The 22086-nt window shown below is 42.7% G+C and overlaps 1 long non-coding RNA gene across 1 annotated transcript in view; it reads right to left on the bottom strand.

Annotated features, from left to right (window-relative positions):
- LOC128837365 (uncharacterized) overlaps window positions 1-22086 on the bottom strand; it is a 165347-nt gene that overhangs the window by 65048 nt on the left and 78213 nt on the right. The window contains exon 2 of the long non-coding RNA XR_008444929.1: window positions 19768-19895. This is a non-coding gene — a long non-coding RNA (uncharacterized LOC128837365). The remainder of the gene's footprint in view (window positions 1-19767; window positions 19896-22086) is intronic.

Consider the following 22086-nt stretch of genomic DNA (forward strand, 5'->3'; position numbering starts at 1 on the left):
AGAAGAAATCAAAAGCTACCCAGGTGGGTACAGTTGTTGCTGGGTGGGAACTGACAGGCTGTTATGTAATTATAGTCAGCCAAATGTGTTCACTTGTGGAATGACATCCCTAAATAGACAGCTCAGGGGAAAAGCCAATTCATTTTAGGCTGAAACAGTCCTTTTTGCCCCCCAAACACTGGATGAGAAGGTCTGGGGGAGGCCAGCTACATATAGAGACACCAGGAGGGGAATAGGAGGTTCCTTTGCCCTGCACTGTGGAGGCCTGGGTTCTCAAGAAATTTGTAACAAAATGTTTGGATAATAGGGTGGTTAAATGGTGCCTTGGAAAATAGTTATTAACATGCAGCCAGTATGATGGAGGAGCCATTTTTCCAGAGACCCCATGGAGGAAACAGTATAGAAATGTACATTTTGGAACCACTTGTAATCAATTTGGCGAATGTTACAAACCAATGTAAAGAAGCAATTGGTGATTAATCCAACCCACACCCTGAAAAAGATTATTGTAGACTATACTTTAGCAATTTTCTCAGTAATAGAACCCCACTGTGGACAGTTTGTCCTGCCATTATATGAAGACAGGAAAAATTGGATTCATCTTCATGAAGTCCCCAAACCTGGCAAGGGGCTGAGATGGGTGAAAAGGGGCCTAGATCTACTGGCAGTACTTGGAATGGGTGGAGCAGCCCTTAACAGCATCAGTGAGGAAGTAATGGCAAATGAAATGAATGTAGTAGGACAACACAAAGGATTTAACAATGCCCCTGAGTGTATCCTTAGATCAGCTAAGCTCCATATACAGGATGGGGTGGCACAGATCTTAGAGGAATTGGAGGCTATTCTCCCCTCCTCCCCCCCCAAAAAAAAGACTAGTTCCATCTTTTGCAGGCTGTCAGCACCCTTCAGGCCAATGTCTCTCTAGCTCTAGTGGAGCTAGGCTGCATGAGTGATGGTCTGAGTGGAATACTCCCATTAGAATTCTAAAGTATCATTTGGAAAAATTCCACCCCAACTGAAAGAGAATTACAATCCTGGGGGAAAATGGTGAATTTCATCATGTACCTCATAATCCACATGGAAACAAATGGTTTTGCTACATTATAGCTATTGAAGGATGGCATTTTAAATTTTAAGTGTCTGAGTTAAAATATAGCCAATTAAGAGTGAAATACACATTGTTCTCAAATGTAACACCTGTACCCATTGGAATGAATTTGACTGTTTTAAAGATATTGCTTGGATACCCCCATTTAAGGAATTATTTATATAATGCTACACAGGAGGCATGTAGAGTCATGGTCACTGTCCATTGCTCCACACACAAGATTAAAGAAGTGGTTGAGAGGGTTAGCAAGGATTTGGAACACAAATGGTGGGAGACATTGTTGGGATGGTCCACCAAAGCAACAGGGATCTTTAATTTGGCCTTATATTCAGTTGTGGTGATCCTGATGTTTCAGGTTGTGGTGGTGGTTTTATTCTTGGCACTGATGTGCTGGGTAGTAAATTTTTCAATTGCTCTGCTCCGGCTCCGCTCCAGCTCCAGGCAAAAACCTACTGGTCCATGCTTGTGACGTTATTGATATAATCTGGGACCATATAGATCATTGTTGCAACCAAGGTCCTGTAGTGGCATGCAAATCTTGTATAAAGGGGGTCAAATGGGGTGTCTAAGACAAGGTTATGGTTTACCGGTTATGATTATGCTATCTATATGTGTGTATCACTTTTGTAGTTGAAGTTATGAATATTGGCTCTATACTGTCTGTATTTCAAACTTGTGCTATGCTGCTGGGTACCATCCCAGACAAACTGGTGTTAGCTCTGCCTAGCCTGCTTGATGACCCATTAAGGACCATTAGCTATACAATGGACCCATTGAGAGAAGGCAAATATGCCTTGAGACTCAGCAAAGTATGCAGGAACTTGCCCATGTGACTCCAGACTCCATTTTACTGTAATTTTCCACAGTAAGAACAAAGAGGTGTTCTTACACCTGGGAAAAGACTATATAAGGCTGATGCCTCATCTCCATCTTGTCTTCAATCCTGCTTCATACCTCTGGAGGAACTTTGCTACAAGCTGAAGCTTTGAACAAAGGACTGAGGATACATCCCAGTGGGGGATGTATTCCAGAGTCTTGATTTGAACCTGCAGTTTATTCCATTGCTGCTGCAAGCCTGAACCAAGAACTTTGCCATTACTGTATGTAATTGATTCCATTTAACCAATTCAAACTCTCATCTCTATCTTTTTTCCTTTTATGAATAAACCTTTAGATTTTAGATTCTAAAGGATTGGCAACAGTGTGATTTGTGGGTAAGATCTGATTTGTATATTGACCTGGGTCTGGGGCTTGGTCCTTTGGGAATCAGGAGAACCTTTTTCTTTTACTGGGGTATTGGTTTTCATAACCATTTGTCCCCATAACGAGTGGCACTGGTGGTAATACTGGGAAACTGGAGTGTCTAAGGAGATTGCTTGTGAGACTTGCGGTTAGCCAGTGGGGTGAGACCGAAGTCCTCTTGGTCTGGCTGGTTTGGTTTGCCTTAGAGGTAGAAAAAACCCCAGTCTTGGGCTGTAACTGCCCTATTTGAGCAATTTGTCCTGAGTTGGCACTCTCAGTTGGGTTCCGCCAGAACCGCATTGTCACAATGCTCCAGCTCCGGGCTCTGCTCCAAAGCCCTGATCATCTGCAAAACTTGCGCTTTTATAGACGATGGGCCTTTCCTGAGGGAGACTATATAAAGCCTGGCCAATAATGAGGCAAGATTGGGGTGAAAGTTAAGGGCACCAGTGTGAAAATCTTTGCTCCGTCTCAATTGAGAGCCTTGAGCCTAGGGTGGACAGCCTCACTAGTAACCTACTAACCTCATAAGTGAAGGTCTTCACATTATGTGACCTTCAAGGAGGGGATTATTAAGGGAAACAATGAGACTGTATCAAAATGCCCAGGCCACTGCCAGTAACAAAGTTACATTTATTGTCAAAAGCAGCTAAGCTCTAAGGCCTTTGTAGCATCCTTAGCATAAATAGGCAAGCCAGATGGGGAGGGGGAGTGTAGTGAGGCGGACAGGCCTCCCTCCTCCAGAGTGAGTGAAGGAGTGTTTCCCTCCCCTTGGAGGGTGGAGCCTAGGCCTCCCTGCCCCCCTCACCAGAAGGACGGGGGGGTGGCCGGAAGTATAAAAGACCAGACCCACAGCCCATTCAGGGTGAAGCCTGCAGAGGGGAAGGACGTCCCACTGGTTCTGGAGCAACACAGAGCAGATTCCCTGCCTAGCTCGGCCCACACCCCGGACAAGGACGATGACTGGCCTGGAGTGCCCACTGCTGCTTACCCGGAGGAGCCAGACAATGAGTGGATATCAGAGGTACCCACCCCAGGGGAGGCAGGAAGTAGCCCAAGGGCAGCTGCCGTAGGGCTGGCTGCAAAGCCCAGAGCCCCAGCGTCGGCATGTTGTGGCTGGATCCCCGCCGACCTCGGGGCAGCTAATTCTGCCCCTGCCTGGGCTGGGACGCGGTGGAGTAGGGAGGGCCTGTGTCCCCCTGCCCCCCCCCCCCCCCCCCCCGGTGGCTGACCCTCATTCCTCTGCAAGGTTCTCTTGCTCTGAAGAGGAGTGGCCCCAGCCTCCTGAGACTGTTTGCTGGCTGCCTGAGCCCCGCCCAGGCTAGAGCCCGCCCCTTAAGACTATTGGCCGCCAGCTGCCTGAGCCCAGGCCCAGTTAAACTGAGACGAGAGTGGAGGCAGGGTACTGCCAGCCTTCAATGACCTCCCTCCTCCGGAGTGAGTGAATGTTACAGGGAGTAACCACGATAATTGAGCATGACCCTGCACCATCCTGTTGGGCTTTCTTTTGAACTGCTGAAGTGTGCAGTTCTGAAAGTCAGGAAATCTATCTATATTTGACTTCTGCTGTGTTTTTGTTGGGGCCCATGAGACTGTAGACTCTGCAAAAACACATCTGTATAACCAACAGCTTGAAACTTCTTGCTTAACAAATTGCTTGCTCAGCAGCTATTAGTGATTGACAAGCTAAGTGACACTTTGAGCATAAAAAGGAGAAAGAGCTCTGGATCAAGTGGACTTTGCTGTGAACCCATCTTAAGGTCCCCAGCAGCAGACAGAACACTGGCCACCGGAAGGCTATTGTTGACCACTTGAGATCACTCCAGACCTTGGGGGTGCTCTGTAACCTACTGTGTTTGTATGTGCTGAAAACTAAATAAAGTAGAAACTTTAAGTGAAAGCATGCTTGGGGGGGTGGGTGATAAAGACTAAAAGCAAAGGCTTTAAATGAAAGCACTCTTGTGTTTTACTGCTTGTGCCAACAATGTATCAGATGGACGTGCTGTGCCCCCCTTGATTCATTTCCTGACACCGCCTCGCAAAGACTAAAGTTACAAGAGCTTTGGTAACAATCCATTCCCAGCTACTCCCAACCCACTTTCTTGCACAGGAGAAATACTGGACACACAATGCCTGCTTTTCTTCCTGCATCTAGAACTTTGATCCTATACAGCAAGCAAGCGGATAGAGGCAGGACCTAACTCCTCATTCCCACACATTATTTCATGTACCACATGCTGGGTAATAACAGGAAAGGACTCCATGCTTCTAAAACTAAACAGGCTCTTTATTAATAAAACTATCCATAGAGGTGTTCCACATGCAGCCATGTGGAATACTAGCTGCAGTTGTTTTCCTGCTGCCTTCTTCAAAGTCTTCTCTCCTGCAACATGTGCTCCTCCATCTAAGTTCCATGCAGGTTGCTACACATGGCCATATAGGGCCAGGGCATCATCTAACCCTTAATGTTTATTCACCTTTATAAATCCCCTGTTGCAACTACTTGCCCAACCCCTGTGATAACACCATCGTTCTGGTAGGCAGAAGCTTAATAAACAATTATTGAGATCAATTATCATGCCTTTCACCAAGTATAAGATAGAGGCTAAGCAGGGCAGTGGAGGAGTGTGTAATTCATCAAGGAAAATTTAGAACCAATGTATGACACAGTTGAGAGACTTCATATATAATACTTACACATGCAAGTCCTTATAAGTTCCTGATTAAACAGAATAGAAAAAAATATATAATGTGTTGGAACTAAAGGGCAGAGTTAATTAACACCCAATTTGGACTCTGATTGAATAAGAGTATTTTAATTCTCTCTCTCTCTCTCAAGGGTTTGGCTGGCTGGTGCGTGCGTGCTTGCTAATGGTCAAACTTTATGGCTATATGTGGGGTCAGGAAGAAAATTTCCCCCAGATCAGATTGGCACTGACCTTGAGGGTAGTTTGCCTTCCTCTGCAGCATGTGGGTTCACTTTCCAGGGTTATCTGCATATATCTCACTTAATCATTTTGTTACCTTGGGCACTGGTGCATCTCAGTCCCTCCTATTCTCTGCTTGTGGCACATATCTAGTCTCCTGTGGGCTGTAACAGTTTGGTTTAATTTTGGTTGTTTGGGTTTCATGTTTTCTCCCACCTGGTGCTAGTGGGAAGATGAATGTCTACACGCTGCTGCAGCTCATCTGGTGAAGAAGCTCTATGCTGTTGGGAGAGAGCTCTCCTGTCGGCATCATAAAACCACCTCTGCGAGCGGCGGTAGCTATGTTAGCAGGAGAAGCTCTGCCACAGACATAGCCCTGTGCACATGAGCGCTTATGTCTGCGTCAGTCATGTCGCTCAGTGGGGTGGTTTATTCACAACCCCTAGTGACATAAATTATGCCGACGTAAGCTGTAGTATTGACAAGTGTAGACATAGCCTTAGGCTTTGTTTTAGGTGTGGCCCCTTAACTGACCCTTACAACAGTCTTAAATTGGGCAATCATTTACATGTCCATTTGAATGAGGTTTCAATGCAATCCTATCAAGTTTTCACTCAGCTTGTAACAGTATTTAATGGTTTGAAAGGCTATTAACATTGTATTCATGGCTTTTCCACTGTGTATATTAGTTTAGATTACAATTATTATGACACACACTTCCTAACGTTGGGTAATTTTGATTAAACAAACAACATGGACCAAGGAAATTTAATAAGCATGTGTCTAAGTTGGCATCTAAGTTTAAAGGATATGTTTGAAAAATGATGAATTATTCACAAATCAAGATGAAATGGGGAATCTTTTAACTTGTGCTTTTGAAGTGTCATCGCATTAATTTAGGCAATTTTATGCACTGCTATGTCTTTTCATCTCTGGAAATCTATTGTAAGCATGGTGAGTTCATGTCACTTAATTCTTATTGGCAAAGCCAGAGTGTCAAGAAATAAGTACTTTAAAATTTGCAGTTTATTACTATTGTGCTTCAATTAAAATGTAATATTCCTAAAGGGCTTTTATGAGGTTGTGAATGTTTATGCTCATTTTTTATTTTTTGAGACTTTGTGGCTTCCATCATTTATTCAGTCATTTCATTGCACATTTGCTAGCTTAATGTTCAGTTTGTTTCCATACTACTCAGTGTTACCCATTTAAAACTTTGTATTTTTCCTCACCCAGGCAACTCTAACATAATTTTATCTTATTTAGAAAATTAAGAACTCAGTGATGGGTCTAAACCAACATCTGAACACTTCCAAATGCTGGAGAAGTTCAGCTCCAGTTGTAAATTTAATAGCCACCCACTATTTTGGTGATGGGCTGAACAAAAATCTTGGATCCAAATATTAGATATTTGGATTGGGGGTCAAACACTGAAGCTCCTCTATTAGAGAATGTTATGTTGTTGGTCTCAAAGATCCAAATAATGAGCTTCTGTTAGATTGATGTCCCCAGGATAAGATCAAAAATTCTTAATCTTAATGATACAGTGAATACATGTATAAAAGTGACAAAATTGCAGAATTGAATTAATATTTGCATATTTTCTTACATAAAAAACAAACAAAACAATAAATGTGAATGAAATTGCTAGGGAGAAATGAGAGGAGGGAGTTATATAGCTGTCTAGGATTTTGTTTTGGGGAAGAATTTTTGGTCCGTGTGGAATAGTTTTTGGTTATCTAGGGTGGGATTTTCGAAGGCATTCAGGATTGGCCCAACTTTTCTGAGTGAAATCAATGGAAGTTTTTCCTATGACTTCAACAGAAGCAGAGTTAGACCAGTGCCTAGTACTTCTGAAAATCCCTTCCTCAATATATAGTTTTGTATCTTTGCAGTAAAATCAATAAAAGGCATATTTTACAGCATGAAACTAAAGGCCCTATAAATACGAATGTTGCAATACAGAATCTACAATATTGCCACATTTCATGATTTTATTATGAGGAGCATGATATTTTCTAAAGCCTCAGATCTTGTTATTTTGTGAGAATCTCACCTTTTTTTTTTTTTTTTTTTTTTAGTAAATGTCTAGCCCTCATGATTGCTTTAAAAGTATTGAAAATGTGATCCAGTTGCAGCCTAAAGTTTCAAAAATAAGAGGCAAATGAAAAGAAACCAAAATTTATATTTTTATTAAATATTATTTATTACACAAATCTCAATTTTTGGGGGATCCTAATTCATGATTTTTTTTTTTTAATGCTTAGGAATGACAATAATTGAATCAGAGGTGGAATCTGAGTAGAAATGGAAAACAAATCTAAACACCCATGGTCTCCTAGGGTGGTTTACAAAAGCATCTTGATGGCCTTGGCTAGCTAATGGATTGTTTTGGGACTCTTTAAATTTTTTTGTAAATTGATGACTTTAGTAAGTATCTATTACAATTCATAAAATTAGAGCTCTGAAATATATATTCCTATTACTTACCTTATTGTGACAAAACAAGTGTCTGCAATCTTCTACATGTCAACGCCAGTGCAGTGTAGTTCTTATTCAGAAGACAAAATTCTCTCTACACCAGTTGCATAATGGCATTCCTGGTGCACTGCTCCACTCCCAGGCAAGTTTTTGCATTTATCTCCCCCATACTGATCAGCTCAGGAGAATTCCCCTGAGCACAAAGGGGAGACTGATCTAGCTGGCTAATTAAGAGCAAGTATGGAACACACTTATTTTACAAATGGTGAAACACAGCCCCAAACAGTGGGAGACTGAATCTTACGGCTGAGTTCTTCATATATCCCCATTTTTATGGAAAAATCCTACCGAATTTAATGAAGAACAGTATCTTAGCTATAAATCTGTGCAATTCTCCAGTACAGTAGCTATACAATTTAATTATTTATCAAATATATCAATCGGTATGTGACTCTTTATTAAACTCCATTGCTTGTTTTGAGTAATTTCTTTACTACCTAATGTCTAATAAACTGAGATTTTTTCAGTAGGAGAGTAGCCTAAATCTCCTTTCTAACTACCTCATAAGACCCTCCTGCCCAGAATCATCTATTGGTGCATGTTACTGCTTCCCCTCAGATGCATAGAGGGGGCATAGCAACAGTCTCTACTATTCTTCATGCTCCTTGGAAAGGTCAGGAAGTGGCCAATGGCAGAGAAAAATCATACCCTCACCAAGGGTGCAGCCACGTACAATAATTTGGAGAGAGAGGATGAGGACAAGGACCACGGATGAAAATGTATTGACTCCTATACCCCCCCCATGACAGGAAATGTGGTTTGAAAGCATTGAGGTGGGCATGGTCCCTCTTTATGACCCTCAAGATCTGTGCCTATACATCTCCATGCCTTTCCCCGATTAGCTAATACAGGTTAAAATAGCAGTGCAGAGATGGCAACTTAAATTGGCAGCTCGAGGGGCCACGTAGGGTTGAATTCAAGCTGCTAATCTGAATTAAAAGCAGAGTTGCTGTGACTTCACTGCTATTTTAACCCAAACTAGCTAATGCAGGTTAGCTAATCTGAATTACGGACACCTTTTTTGCAGTATAGACATACCCAAAGTGCCAGAGGCAGAAGTGCCTCGCAAAAATATTCAATGCCAAACAAATTAATCAGAGAAGCTCAACACACAGTTGCAAACTCCTTACGGATGTATAGGGCTCTTAAGCATATTTTTGGCATTGATAATTTTTATTCTTTTATATTGCAGCAGTGCCTAAAATGTGCTAAGCATGTTGCAAAGAGAGGAAGATAGTCTTCACCCCAGAGAGAAACACAGCAACATAAAATTAGATAGTAATCCCTGGGCCAGATTCTTCTCTCGTATGCATGGGTGGCCCAATAGAGTCCAGCTGGATTACCCCTGAAATACGCTGATGAGAGAGGAGAATCAGGCCTCTTAGATTTTATAAGAATGTAAGAGACCGATTTTACTCTGCTTGGACTTTATGAATCCTGCTGCCTGTAGTGTGTGGGGGTAACATAATCATGATGATCCATTTGCTGTAGTGGGCAATGAGCCAACCTATGACAGAATGCTTGGAGGTAGGGTGACCAGATGTCCCGATTTTGTAGGGACAGTCCTGATTTTTGGGTCTTTTTCTGATAGAGGCTCCTATTACCCCCGACGCCCTGTCCCGATTTTTCACACTTGCTGTCTGGTCACCCTACTGGGAGGTTCAATTTAGGGTAACGTTTATTTCTTGCAGCCACAGAACATGTGTATTCCTGTCAATGCAAGTAAAGTTCAGTGTTACCTAAATTTGTGGGTTGGGAGCAACTCAGGCTAACTTGCTTTTCTGTGCCAAAATTCTCTTGTATGTCTTCGTTACCTCTTTGCACCAGATGATTCAGGTTTTATGCATTTATTAAGTTATAACTGCAAGTCTGTTTTGACTACAAGTCAGTAGACAAAATAACACAAATGATGCAAAACAAATACAGCCTAAGAGTTCTATTCATTAGAAATGATCTCTGGGATTTTATACACCAATGATGAAAATCTTTTCTCTATACCCGGCAGGCCTATTCACCTGAAATGGTGACATGGAATAGAGGATTTTTTTGCTGTGTGGATCACTAGGAGACAGTTAATATAAAATATATTGTACGTGGCTGAGCGACTGAGAAGAACAGTTAATAAAACAAGTATTTTTGTAAGACAACAGGGACTGAATCTTCTCACTAAGCCCTTCTTATTTGTTTGGAGATTACTTTCTATAAAGATTTCTGAGGGCAAGTGACAAGATATGATTATTCACATTCCTAGTCAGAATTTTGTCCATTAAAAAGGGATAACCAGGTTTTCAATCTGAGTATCTTCCCTGCTTCTGCTTGACACCAACTTAAAATATATAACTTCTACTCACTTCGAATTGAAGATATCATGCTCCCTTAAAGGTCTTCATAATAATGTAATTACCAGTTTGTAAATGGATAATGCTCATTTTTCCATCATTTTGAATATGCTATTTTTTATGCTAAACAGAGAAAAGGGTCAGTGTGCCTTAGCTGTATGAAATGTAAGATGGATTTGGCCACAACCAAGTTTTTTTGAGTCTGTTGTTATCAGCAGGTGGTTAAGCATAGCTTAAAGTGATTTTTAAACTGTGAAAAAATATTTTGCATTTCTATAGCTCCTTCCCTCCAAAGATTGCTAAATACTTTACAAATGCAAATGGATTAAGCCTCACAGCTTTCATTTTAAATAATAGCTAAGTATTGTTCAACGTTTTACATATGGAAAACCTGAGTCGCAGATAGAAAGGTTAAATGACTTGCCCGAGTCATGCAGGAAAACTGTGACTGAGCTGGGAATGGAGTCCAGAACTCTTGACTCTCCATAGCTGTGGAGTGTCTCCAAAATGCCTTTCATGCTGTTCCATTTTTCTTGGTTACTATGTATATGACATTCCATTTCTAGCCCAGTAATTGAGAATTTTGTTAATACAGGCCCGTCTGAGAGAAGAGAGAATGATTCCATTTTTAATTTATCTAAGATGTTGTTTTTACACTTCAGTCTAAAAAACTAGTAAATAGAGGGGGGAAATGTATCTGTGATAGGGTGCATAGCCCCCACAGGCCCTGAAAGGGTTAATGTGAGCCTCAGGGGCCAATTAGGAAACCTGGCTGCACTTGGAGGCAGACCCAGGCTTATCTGAACAAGAGCCTCAGCTGGGCCACAGTTGTCCAGACTATAAAGCCAGGAAGTTTGTAGCAGGCTTCAGCATAGATGCTGGAACTAGGGGTGCTGCCCCCATCCCCTGAACTGAAGTAGTAATAATCCAAATACATGGGTTCTGCCTTCAGCATCCCACTATAAAAATTGTTCCAGCATCATTAAGCTTCAGGGAGAAAGTCTGCAGTCATTCTCTGGGAGCAGAGATGAGGGGAGGTGAAAACCCAGGAGGAAAAATAAGCCCTAGAACAGGGGTGGGAAAACTACAGCCCAGGGGCTGCATCCGGCCCTCCAGATGTTTTAATCTGGCCCTCAAGTTCCCGCCAGGGAGCGGGGTCCAGGGCTTGCCCTGCTGCACGTATGGCGTGGCTTTGCACAGCTCCTGGAAGCAGCAGCATATCCCCCCTCCGGCGCCTATGTGTAGGGAAACTCAGGGGAATTCGCACACTGCCCCTGCCCCAAGCACTGCCCCCGCAGCTCCCATTGTCCACCCTCTAAATCCCTCCTGCCCTCCAACCCCTCAGTCCCACCCTCCTGCACCCCAGAGCTGACACCCCCAGCCGGAGCACTCACCCCCCCACCTACATCGCAACCCCCCACCCCAACCTGGAGCCCCCTCCCACACCCTGAACTCCTAATTTCTGCCCCTCCTGAGCTCTCACCCCCTCCTGCACCCCAACCCCCAATTTCATGAGCATTCACGGCCCACCATACAGTTTCCATACCCAGATGTGGTCCTTGGGCCAAAAAGTTTGCCCACTCCTGCCCTAGAAGAAGGATCAACACCAGAGGAGTTGTGTAAAAATGAAGCCTGGGGCGGGGGTAGGTAGGAAGAAGCCCAGGAAACAGCAGCAAAGGCCAGGACTGTACAGAACTTGGCTGCTTGTTGTAAGGTCCCTGGGCTGTAACCAGTGTAGAGGGTGGGCCTGCACCCCTGCCAGCCACTGTGAAGTGGCACAGAAGCATTGGAGACACCAGCTAGACAGCTGGTCTGGAGAGACTTTGTTACCTCAGAAGGGTAGGATTATAGTGATGGGGCCAGAGGGGCTGAGACACAAAGAAAGAGCACCCCAAGTCCTGGATAGAGAGGGGCCACAGTCCGAGGAAGGGGGTGTCAAATCTGAGTGGAGCTAATCCCCAGATGTGGCCACACGGACGCACCCTTCATGGTGAGTGAACCCCATCACAGTGTATGTAAAAGTAAAATGTATATAGCTTATGTAATAAGTACAAATTGTATGACTTTTTATTCAACAATGTAACCTTTAGAGCTCTCATTTAAATTGTGCGAACGTGTTGCCTCAGAGACTAAATCCTTTTTAGGACCTGGTACCATTAAGTACTCTGCTTAAATAGTGTTATCACAAACAAACAGTGAAATCATGGTTACCTAGAACTGGGCATGTTATATAAAGAATATAAGTACTCATTAAATATAATTAGCAGAGTGTTCTGGTGATCTGGATTTGGGATTGGCTTCCATTCCACATTTCTGTGCCAGCAGAGGCTGGGAATAATGTTAACAACATTGTGCACTTCAGTCGCATCTTTCATCCAACAGTGTTAAAAGGCTTTATAAAAGTAGGTAAATAATATTTTCTGCATTTGCGATAAATGGCATAGAAAGGCCAAGGGGCCCACAACCACACTGAGAGTCAGTCACAGTCAGAATAAAATCCTAGGCCTGAGTACCATTCCTTTTCTTTAACCACTTGACCTTGGTGCATAGTGCTGTGGCAACACAGTGAAGACCCAATGGGACATGAGTGCTTTGCATTACTTTTTGAGTGAATACTCAAGCCAATCCAGGAGCATTGGTGTTCGCTCCACTGGTCCTTTAAGGCAGCTTGGCACTAATCTTCTGGAGCAAAGCAGCCCTAAAGCTGGGCTATCTGGACAAAGTGAATCCCCCTTGAGTAGCTGAATCTTCAGGTGCCATTGGGGTGTTGGAACAATTTGTATAGTGGGAGTGCTGAGAGCCGTTGAACCAAACTGTAAACCTTGTATATGATGGAAACCACTTCAAGCCATGGGTATGGCAGCACGCCCCGCACCCTTAGTTCCAGCACCTATGGGTGGCATAGAGCAACCTAGAGATTCCTATACCATGCTGGCCAAGGATTGGGTGTGGAGGAGCAGGAAGGTGGCATAATGAATCTTTGTTCACACCCTTTTCCGGTTATTTGCCAAGCAAGATGTTTCTGGAATGGACAATCTGGCCCTATGTGTAGCACCTTTGTTTGAAAAGATTCTATGGTCCCATATAAGGCAAATGAAGAGAGGAATTAAGTGCAAACACTGGAAAATCCAGCAGATCTTTCCTTTCCCCACATAATAAATTCTACAGCTTAGCTTTTTATATACAGTAGCAAGTACTAAATAATAAAATGAAATGATAACTTATGCTGAGATTTTATAAGTGAAGAAACTCAAGTTCCAAGTGTGCAGCCTACCATGATCAAACCTTACGATTCAGGAAATCACCAACATACTAAAGGCTAGATTCTGACCCCCTTGCTCATGTTGCTAAGAGAGGGAAAACAGGTAAGGTGAAATACTACTGAAGTTGATGGAAGTTTTGGTGTGGTCAGGATTTCATACAGGGCACAAAAAAAATCTTCTTGAGAGTCAGATCTACTAGCATGTGAAATAAGTATTTTCCTTCTTTATCTTATGATATGGCACGGGGTGAAGTTTTTCAAAAAATTAGCAAAGATATCTAGAAACAATACTGTAGCAGATTATTTTGAGCCCAAAACATCCCCATGCAGCTTTGCATCAGCTCTAAAATAGAACTGAGAAGAGTGAGGCTGTCAAGAATGAAATGTGAGACGAAGAGCTTCATCTGGCTGCTGACCAGGGTGAATTATGAGGTCTGCCATTGTGAAATATATATGTAATATATTACACACACACAAACCTATGTTAAAAGAACGTTAGCAAGGTTGTGAATCAAACACTTGAAAAGTTAGGAAATGCCAGAATGAAGGTTGCCCGTGCAATCATAATTTGGACCCCTTGTGCATTTGCATTATGATACAGTCTTTAACTACACAATCGCATACTTTTTTCCACAGAAACCCTGTCTCATTCAGGGTAAAGGATGGATGTTACTCATTTACTGAGCAGCTTTTCAATGTTTTGGTTTTTCCAGATTGTTCAGTGTGTGACTGCAGGCCTTATTCACTGAACACTATTCAAAACCTGTGCTGAAGATAGAATTATTAATTTTCTCATAGGCTTTTCTATGGTGCTTGTCGCTGTAGTATCTAAGTTCTTCCAAAACATTAGTTAATCTTCACAACACCCCTATGAAGTGACAGGGTGGTATTATCCTTATTTTACAGATGGGCACAGAGATTAAAGTCAGGAGTGTCCACTAGGGTTGCCAGGCGTCTGGTTTTTGACCGGAACACCCGTCAAAAAGGGACCCTAGCAGCTCTGGTTGGCACTGCTGACTGGACCATTAAAAGTCCAGTCGGTGGTGCAGCGGGGGCCTGGGACTAAGGCAAGCTTCCTACCTGCCCTGATTCCTCATGGCTCCTGGAAGCAGCCACCAGGTTCCTGCGGCCCCTAGGTGCATGGGTGGCCAAGGAGGCTCCTTGCGCTGTCCCCACCCGAGTGCTGGCTCTGCAGCATCCATTGGCTGGGAACCGCAACCAATGGGAGCTGCATAGGCAGCGCCTGCAGGCGTGAGGGCAGCGCATGGAGCCTTCCCAGATGCCCATGCAACTAGGGGCCACAGAGACCTGGTGGCTGCTTCCTGGAAGCTGCGGTAAGTGACGCCAGGATCCTGAATCCCCTCCAGCCCCCAAGCCTCTGCCCCAGGAGAGTCCCCTCCTGCACCCAAACTCCCGGCGCCCACACCCCACCCCACCCACCCCTGCCCCAGCCCTGAACCCCCTCCTTCATCCCCAGCCCCTACATTCCCAGCCAGAGCCCTCTCCACACCTGCACCCCAACGCCTTGCCCCAGCCCAGAGCTCCCTCCTGCACCCCAAACTCCTCATCCCTGGCCTTACCCCAGAGCCCTCACTCCCCAACCCCTGACCCAGCCTGGTGAAAGTGAGTGAGGGTCAGGAAGAGCAAGCAACAGACGGAAGGGGGCTAGAGCAAGCTGGGGGGGAGGGGGTGTTAAGTTTTGTGCAATTAGAAAGTTGGCAACCCTAGTGTCCACTAATTTGGGGTGCCCAGTTTGAGATACCTACGATCTGATTTTTCAGAGTACTTTGAATATCTAGAGTGCTATATAATGCTAAGGACAGCTCTCATTGACTTCAGCTGCAGCTGAGAACGCTCAGCACTTCTGCAAGGTATAGCCCCCAAGGTTCTCAAGTCCGTGACACAGAAAATGAGGAACACACAACTAGTGACTGTAACAATCTTGGGGTTCATTAAACAACAAACCAGTGAATGAGAAAGGACTAAAATTTTTAATAAAACAAACTGGAGAGCATCTGTAGTGAGCTGCTTTACACAGCCATGCAGTAGTCCCAACCCTCTCCTCCAAGACATCTCCAAATTCCTGTGTTCATAATACTGTCCCTTAGGAGAGAGCATCTTTAAATTATAATCTTCTACAACCCTCTTTACTTCTTTCCTCTTAAAGAAAAACAAGTTAGCTGTTTATATATGTATATAAGAGTTAACTATCTAATAACACATGCATTACATTCTCTATGTAGTGCATTTTCATAAACTCAATGTGTCAAGGAGAGGTTACCAGGACATCATTCTCAAGTGAGTCTTTATCACTTATTTTCCTCAAATACCCCTTCTCCAGGCAGGTTAGCAATTCTCTATGAGTCTTTCAAGACGTTTAATCTCCCACTCTGATCTTCTCAGTATCATCCTTTCATTAGAGTCCGAGTTGTTCTCTTGTTCCTTAACAGTTTACATAGATTCCTTCGATTACGTCAAAATGTGTCCCCCGGTCTGTCTGGATTACATAAAACCTTTGATGCAGCTGTTCTTTAATGGTACCCCTTTGGCCTCCAGTATTAGAGGTGTGATTTCTCAGGCACACTATCACCTGGTTTAAGAGATGGGAGATCACAGGCCCTTTTGTCAAAATAATATTTCTGTTTCCACTTCTGATTTTCTTTCATCTTCTGCACAGTTTCATTATTATTATGAGATTTCAGCAAGTTCTTAATAACTGGTAAATTAGATCTGATCCTTCTTCCCATTAACAGCTGAAGTGGTGAAAAGCCATTCTCCAGAGGTATACTTTGGTAAATCAATAAAGCTTTATACAGATCACTCCCATTGTCAAAAGTCTTCCATATGGTTCTTTACATTCCATTTAGACCTTCCCACAAGTCCATTTGATTGGCAAATTGCCTAAAATCTGCACTGGAAAATTGCAGATCTTTATCATGAAAGACTTCATCTGGAATTTCATGTCTGGAGAAGATTCCCTATGTGCTGGCTATCACTGACTTACTAATAGTATTGTGCAGTGTGCAAATTTCTAGATACAGAGAATAATAATCTGTAACTATTAAATAATGCTTTGATTGCCAGGTAAATAAGTCAGTGCTGACCCTCACATAAGGCCTTTGTGGAACTGGTATGAAAAGCAGTTTACTACCACATTAGTGATGTCATGATTGATCTGCAGTATTAAATGTGTATAGCGTTGAGCTTTCTTCTGGTAATTTTAGCTGCCAAAAAACTGAGAATGCATCCAGTTTACTGAAATATTGAGCATTTGCAAATTGAGCCGTAATCTCTTCTCTGGTTGGTAGTTTGAAATGTTTTCTTTTTACAGCCTTGTTAAGGTCCCAGGGATCTAAGCATATGTGTAGCTGGCCGTTACTTTTCTCCTTCATGATTAGGGAACTCACCCATTCTGTTGTCTCATCAATTTTTTGTATTACTTGTATTGCTTCCATCCTTGCAAGCTCAGTCTTGAGTTTATCACAGAGTACAAATGCACCTTTCTACATGGATGGATAACTGGAGGGACCTGCTTGTTTATCCGGATTATATGTTCACCCTTCAAGCAACCCAACCCTTGAAACAAATTATGATATTTCCGAAAGAGTGGCTCATAGCCAAGTACAATGTGATCTTGTAGTGAGAGCACCCATTTTACCAGATAGAGTTTCTCACATGCAGGCAGGCCTAAAATTGGTATCACCTCTTTTGGCACTACAATGAAGAGGAGCCTGTTCATGGTGTTTTATGGTTGATACTAGCAATGTACCTTCCCTTCGCTGGTATAGTTATTCCAGAATAATCAATCACTTCAATTTTGTGGGTCCCAGTTTTGGTTTATTTTTAGTCTCTCAATCTTGTTCAGACAGAATATAAACCTGAGCTCCTGTGTCCAGTTTCAGTGGAATAATTCTTCCATGCACTGTCAGATGCAGTATCCACTCCCTCTCATCAGGCATGGTAGATCCCAGTATGTCTATGAAAAACACCTCAATCGGATTTTCTTTAACTGAATTCGTTGACTCTTCTGCATTTGGGATCTGCAGCATTTTGCAAAATGATTATTTTCCCCACATTTATGACAGAGTTTCCCAAAGGCAAAACACTGTTTGTGGCCATGCAGTGATCCATACCTTTCACATAATCATCTATACCCAGTCTTCTCCCTAGCTGTGGTTTTCATAGTGAGTGGTTCCACTTTCTGATTTGACCTATTCTGGATATATTTTTCAGTAGTTAGTACATGGACAACCCCTTCTGGTGAATTCATCTCTTTGGCTTGTGCTTTCACAGTTTCTGCTGCCCTGCATATTTAGAGAGCTTTTTCTAAAGTTATATGTCCTTCACAGAGCAGTCTCTCTCTTAACACATGGTCTTTAATGCCACAAATGATTCTATCCCTGACCAGAGACTCGCTCAACAAACGAAAGTCACAGGTTTAACTGAGTTTCCTTAATTCTGAGACATATTGCTCTATGGTGTTAGTTTTTTGCAAGCATGTAAAAAAAAAATGTGCCTCTCTCAAAGGTCTCATTTCTTTTTGGCAGGTATTGTTCCTCAAATTTAGTCAGTATTTTATTTAATTTCATGCTTTCATCTTCTTCAAACTTAAAGTTGTTATAAATATCTAATGCTTCCTCCCCAACAACATGCAAAAAGATTGATGATTTCACTTATTTTTCCCCTCTGCCCCATGACTGCTAAATACAGTTCAAATCTGTCTAAATTTTTCCTAGTTCTCTGCGACATTGCCTGACAATTGCAGGCTGGAAGGAGGTTGCAACACATCCATTTTTGGCTCAAACCCAACCCCCCGCCCCTTTTCTTAAACTAGTCAAGCCACTATTGTGCTCACCAAATACATGCAAAAGCCTCTGTGCCTGGTGCTCCACATGCTTCTCTGGTGTCTCCCTTTGACTCTGCTTTCACTTGCAAACACAGGAGTTAACTTCTCTGCAGTTTCCTTCTCATTCAGCACTTCTGACACCATGTAATGATCTTGGAGTTCATTAAATAACCAGTGAATGAGAAAGGTCTACAACTTTAATAAAACAAACTGGAGATCTTCTGTAGTGAGCTGCTGCACACAGTCATGTGGTGTTCCCAACTCTTGCCTCCAGGGCACATCTCCAAATTCCTATGCTCATAATACTGTCCCTTATGAGGGAGCATCTCTAAATTACAACCTACAAACATATCTACAGTGACCACCTGTGAAAAGTGATTTGCTCAGCATTTCCTAGGATCTCTGTGGCAGAGACAGGGATAGAAGACAGTTCTACAGGGCAATATTCAACTGCTTTAATCATAAGACTATTATTTCTCTTCCTGCAATCCCCTGCCTCCTTCATTACATTAAGTAAATCATTTGTTGCCAACCATTTGTTTATCATAAGCGTTGCTTATTCTGTTCTATCCATTTTTGTTATATCAGTATCTTCACATAACTTTGGAGTAGGATAGCACAGACAAGATTAGATCCTCTGAACCCAACTTTTTGTAGCCAAAAAGTCCAATTGAGGAAATTATTTTTATTTTGCAGGGCAGTCTCCTCCCTCCCTTCAACCTGTGCACACATTTTTTATATAGTGGCCAGGAACAGTAACTTAGATCCATGATTATTCTGGATATTCTAAAACCTGTTTGTATTTTAAAGTAACAAGCACTTTTGTGAAGCCATGGTGGTTTCTTCCCTTTGGGGGGAGAAGGGGTGAACAGTTGCAGTGGTGTAAAATTTGGCCCAGTCCTGCAATCTGATCCACATAGACAGACTCTTATGACCGCGCAGAGTCCTACTGAAGTCAGTGTGGCTCTATATATATATACGGGGATCCACTCTTGTGATGTCAGGATCAGGGTCTTAGTTCTCTATTGTAAAACTGTCTATTATGCCTTAGGTAAGCTTCTCCTACCAGATCCTATGTGCAGTTTGGTTCCAAAAGGTGACTCAGCTGCATTCTGTTTTCTGCACTTTTCTGTTTGGCTGAGCTCATCAGCAGAATCATGAATGCTGCCCTGAATCTGCAAAGTGCTGAGTATCATCATTCCCTTTGGCTTCCTAGCAGTAGAGGTAGCTCAGCATTTCATAGGTGGTGTTCAGTAGTACCTTGCAAGATAGGGGCCTTAAGCATGATGCTCTAGTAAGGAGATGAGTAATACTAGAATTGTCAAGATCTGGCCAATGGATTGTTAACTTTAAGGTAACTGGAAGTGAAGAAAATATATTTTTATGCCAACCTCTCTCCAGTACATAACTGATTTTAGTCTTATATTTTGATTTCACATGCCCTGGAATCCTGCCATTCAGTTCCTTCAAAACTGAATCATCTTTTCAGTGGGACTACTCACCTGCTTAGAGCCAAGCATATGCTTAAGTGCTTTCCTGGTCTGGGTTCTTCGGAGTCTTCTTGGGACATTGTTGGACTCTGCAATAGCTGTGCATCAGAGTGGAGCAAGAGTTGGCACTGAAATCAGGCCTGAAATTGTGTAAGAAAAGTATGCAATGAATTGTACTATTTACTTCTTAAAAAAAAATAATAATTCCAAGTAGGGATGGTCATAACCCAGAATTCATGTTCTGCAGATAATTCAATTTAAAAAAAAAATCATTCTATTTCAGAATTTCCCAAGGAATGAAGGAAGTCCAAAAATTTCATTTAAGAAAAATTGAAGTGACATTCTTTTAACTCTTTTTAAACAAAACTAATAAGGGTCCCCAACGGGGTGACCAGATAGCAAGTGTGAAAAATCAGGGCAGGGAAGGTAGGTTAATAGGAGCCTATATATGATAAAGCCTTGAAATATTGGGACTGTCCCTATAAAATTGGGACATCTGGTCACCCTAGTCCCAAAGCTGCCCAGTGCTGTGGCTTCCCACCTGATGAGCTGCCAGGAAACTAGGAGCCTGGAAGTCCCCGACAGTCCTGACTTGGCCTGGGGCTGCCAGGCTCTTGGTTTTGTGGCAAGGCACCTTGAGTACTTGGCTTGAGTCAGGGCTTCCTGGGTCCCAGTTCTGCAGCAGCCCATGAATGCTTGAGAGAATTCACTCATCCCCACAGAACGTTTAGATTTCACCACTTTTTGACAGAAAAGTGTTCCTTCGGGAAATATTCAACTAGCTCCAATAGCAAGACACTGGATTTATAAAAGCAAAACCACATGCTTGGTCATGAGCTGTGACTTTCCTCTTTTTGGTGAAAAAAGAAAGACCTGAATGATATTTGTTACTATTTTGTACTATTTATTTTGTATAACGAGTAGGTGTGTTTCCAGGAACAGGGCTAAACATAGTACAGTATCTTTGTCCTAAAATGTGATGAGAAAAAACTATGAAGAATGGCTTTGATATGTTCTTCTTCAGAATCTTGCTTTAACTCCAGCATGGCAGTACTGCTTCTCACTGTCAAAGAGCCACTTAGTCATCAGGCAAAGGATATTTCTATACTGAAATCTCAGGGTGTGATAGCAGCTTGAGCACATCTCCGTGAGCTAGCTTAATCCAGCTAGCTCAGGTACTGGAGCAGTGAAGCCATGGCAACAAGGGCTTCACAGTGTGGGCTGTGCAAGCATACCTGGAGCCCTACACAATTACTCTCAGGGCTAGCCCGTGCTGAAGCATGCTCTGCACTGGATCAAAACTAGCTTGGGTACGTGTACATGAGCTGAAATCAACCCCCAGTGACTGCAGTGTAAACATAGCCAAAGACAGAAATACAAAATCATGGAATGTATTTATTATTGATTGAAATATAGTGAGTTTGATTAGGTTAATATACATGATTCCTAGGAGCCCATGCCTGGTGGTCAGTGACATGCCTGTAGTCTCTGGAAAGGAACTCCTAACCTCATTACATTACTAACTGTAAATGTGTGTGTGTGGGAGGGGGGTTGTTTGTTTTTACTTTAAGTCCCCTGCCCCCCCAACTTTTTGCACTATTTAAGTTTTGACTTGTGTGTGCAGGGGAGGCAATGAGTGCTGATACTTCTAGTTTAATGTTTGGGAGCTAAGATACTGCAGTAATCGAAAACATGCATATAGGTAGATGGCTAGGGAAACGAGATAGTTTGGAAAGATCAGCGTGCCTGATTCTTCCTTGAGTTGCACTGGTAAGCAGACAGACAAATAGGGTAGACAGGCAGAGGAGGGGGGGGGGGGAATCAGAATACCTGTTCCTTCCTGAGTTATACTAGCTTTAAAATGATATGACACTGACTTAAATATGACACCAAAAACTGAAGGATACCTGATTTTGAAAAGGAAAATGGGACAATATTCTGTTGCGTCTGGTCCCAATTACAGTATTATTCACCCTGAAACAAACATTTGTAATCTAACCATTCACACACTGATGAAACCAGCCACGTTTCCTGGGGCAACTGCCATATTGAAGTCATGATGTTGCATGACTCCTCACTCAAACCCAGGAAAAGCGCAACATGTAGGGCCACACGACGCTACACGGCCTCTGGTTGAATACCACTGAGCTAAGCCATAAATAAATTTATATTATAACACAAATACACCCTTTAGCCATGAACTTGCTTGGTGTGAATGGCCACAAGTCCCATGAAGCCAATACAGTGACAACAGGGGTAAATTTGATCCACATATACTGATATAAATTATGGAATGTAACAGTTTTTTAGCTCCGCAGATATTGCCACCAG

Source organism: Malaclemys terrapin, chromosome 4 (genome assembly GCF_027887155.1).
Source record: "Malaclemys terrapin pileata isolate rMalTer1 chromosome 4, rMalTer1.hap1, whole genome shotgun sequence".
Classification (NCBI taxonomy): Eukaryota; Metazoa; Chordata; order Testudines; family Emydidae; genus Malaclemys; species Malaclemys terrapin.